We start from the raw sequence: 2574 nt of genomic DNA, 5'->3' as shown, positions 1-2574 counted from the left end.
AGGGAGAGAGAGAGAGAGAGAGAGAGAGAGAGGAGTACAAATTTGAGTGTCAGGCCTGAGCAGCTGGAAATACACTCAGGTACCTGGGATGGGAGGGGGGAGCGGGGAGCAGAGGGTCCCTGTGGGCAGTCAGGAGCCCCTCAGGGGGCTGAGCTCCGGGGGCCCCGCCAGGCACTGAGGCAGAGCCGGGCTTCTGTCCTCGGACACTGCCATAAACAACGGCGAGCACAGCTGCCTGCTGGCAGCCCGCGCTGGTTATGGGGACTCTGAGCTCTGAAGGAGCTACTACTGTGGAGCCACTGCGCCAGCCGGTCCTGAAGGCAAGTCCAGTGCGAACGGGCGGGTGGCATTTAACACGGTTTTGCTTTGTTTGTTTCTTAACAGCCAGCAGTCGACTGGCTTCTTGTCCTGCCAGGCCACAGCCGTCTTCTCCCTCTGGTCTGTGTTTCTTAACAGCCAGCAGTCGACTGGCTTCTTGTCCGATGGGCTGCCTGCCAGGCCACAGCCGTCTTCTCCCTCCGTGGGAAACAGCACGGAGAAGCAAGGCCTGGGGAGGGAGAGGGTGTGACTGCCAGGGAGGTGGCTGTGTGTCCATGCTTGCGTGTGTGCATGCACATGTGTGTGCATGTGCATGCGGGGGGAGGTGTATACACGTGTCGTGCCTCTGTGTGTGCGCGCATGCACGTGTGCATGCATGTGTACACACGAAGACTGCATGTGCCCTCACTGCCAAGAGTGACCCACGCGCCGTCTAATTGCAGGTTCTCTGCAGGGGGAAGAGCTGGCGGGTCCTCAGGTGCCCTCACTTACTCTGCCCTGAAGAGGCCTTGGCGGTAGCGGGCTCTGAGGGAGTCATGCCCCGCGAACAGCGAACATTCAAGCTTCCAGGGGAGGATGTGAGTCGCGCCTCGCCTCGCCTGCCTCCCAGGGAAACAATGCGCAGAGGGGCCCTCCAGCAGCTTTACAGCTTTAACTGGAAAAGCTGATGCTTCTGACAAAACTGCCTGATTTCAATGTTCTCACCTGGAAGAGAAAACAGAAGGAAGGGCAGCCCCGGCTCTGCTGTTGGCAAAGCACGGCTGGTTCCCAGAGCAGCAGCCAGCCTTCTGCGCTCAGTCAGGGCAGGGGCGTCCTGCAGCCTGGACGGCTGGTTCTGCGCTCAGGGCAGGGGGGCGCGGTCCGTCAGCCTGGACGGGCCCTGGAGCCCAACGTGTCCTTTTTGGAGGCACGTCCCTGAGCCCAGGAGCTGGAGCTGGGGGCCTGGGGTGTTTGAGGGCAAGGCTGGACGGCGCCTTTGTAAAATGTCAAACGCTGACCCTGGGCTGACAGGAGCCAGCAATCGCCGCCTGGCTTGGTGTCCCTGAGGGACAGGAGGGGTGAGGAGAGGGATGGGGGTGAAGGGGTTAGGTCCCCTCCTGTAAAACATAATACAAACGGAGCCTCTTTAAAAATGGAAAAACTGCCTTGCACGTCTTGTGCCTCAAGCCTTTGGGATGTTAAAATGGAGCAAAATAACCTCTGGACGGGCTTAAGCTCGTGTCCCAGAGAACTGCGTGCAAAGAGGGTGACAATACAGATATTATGACCAAGGGGCTGATGGCTACAGGGCTGAGAGTTAAAACCTTGTCCACAACCAGCGTCACCCCGCCAGCCTGGCTCCGTGGTTGAGCGGTCGCCCTGTGAACCAGGAGGTCAGGGTTCGATCCCATCCACAACCAGCGTCACCCCGCCAGCCTGGCTCCGTGATTGAGCGGTCACCCTGTGAACCAGGAGGTCAGGGTTCGATCCCACCTCAGGGCACAGGCCGGGGTCCTGGGCTCCATCCCCAGTGTGGGGCGTGCAGGAGGCGGTGGGGCCATGATTCTCTCTTATCATGGACGTTGCTCTCTCTCCCTCTCTGAAACCAACGAAATTGTATTTATTTTAAACACGCAATTAGCATCGCGGTGTCAGCTGACCTGCACCTGTGGAAACGCCTTCCCCCATAGATGCGATGGCCCCCTTCCCATTCGCACAAGCGCCCCGCCTGTCACGGCGCCGCACACCGAGATTCTCTCTCATCATGGACGTTTCTCTCTCTCCCTCTCTGAAACCAACGAAATTGTATGTTTTAAACACGCAATTAGCATCGCCGTGTCAGCTGACCTGCACCTGTGGAAACGCCTCCCCCCATAGATGCGATGGTCCCCTTCCCATTCGCACAAGCCCCCCGCCTGTCACGGCGCCGCACACCGAATCCGCGTTTCCCAAATGCCATTCTTTGATCGCATATAAATGCTGGTCCTCCTTGGCTTTGAAAGGCCTTTTGTTTTTTAATATATTCTTATCGATTTCAGAGAGGAGGGGAGAGAGGTAGAAGCATCAGTGAGAACCGATCAGCTGCCTCCTGCACGCCCCCTACTGAGGATGGAGCCCGCAGCCCCGGAATCAGCCCGGAACCTAAGCGTGACCTCCCTGCTCTCAGGCCCGCGGGAGGGGAGGCAGTTAGGTGGACACCGGGCGGGGTCGGGGCCAGTGGCGGAGGGGCCGCTGCATTCCTTCCCCCAAAGGCTAAGCAACGGGCGGCCGGCGGCT

At 59.3% G+C, this 2574-nt stretch overlaps 1 long non-coding RNA gene across 1 annotated transcript; it reads right to left on the bottom strand.

The window, feature by feature from the left end:
- Positions 1-443: 443 nt before the first annotated feature.
- On the bottom strand, positions 444-1052 carry LOC106727486. Its single transcript, XR_001363703.1, has 2 exons — positions 811-1052; positions 444-547 (listed from the first exon to the last, which is right to left on the bottom strand). It is a non-coding gene; the product is annotated as an uncharacterized LOC106727486 (long non-coding RNA).
- Positions 1053-2574: the final 1522 nt, after the last annotated feature.

This window comes from Myotis brandtii, unplaced genomic scaffold (assembly GCF_000412655.1).
Source record: "Myotis brandtii unplaced genomic scaffold, ASM41265v1 scaffold434, whole genome shotgun sequence".
NCBI lineage: Eukaryota > Metazoa > Chordata > Mammalia > Chiroptera > Vespertilionidae > Myotis > Myotis brandtii.
This window is presented reverse-complemented; position numbering and strand designations above follow the sequence as displayed.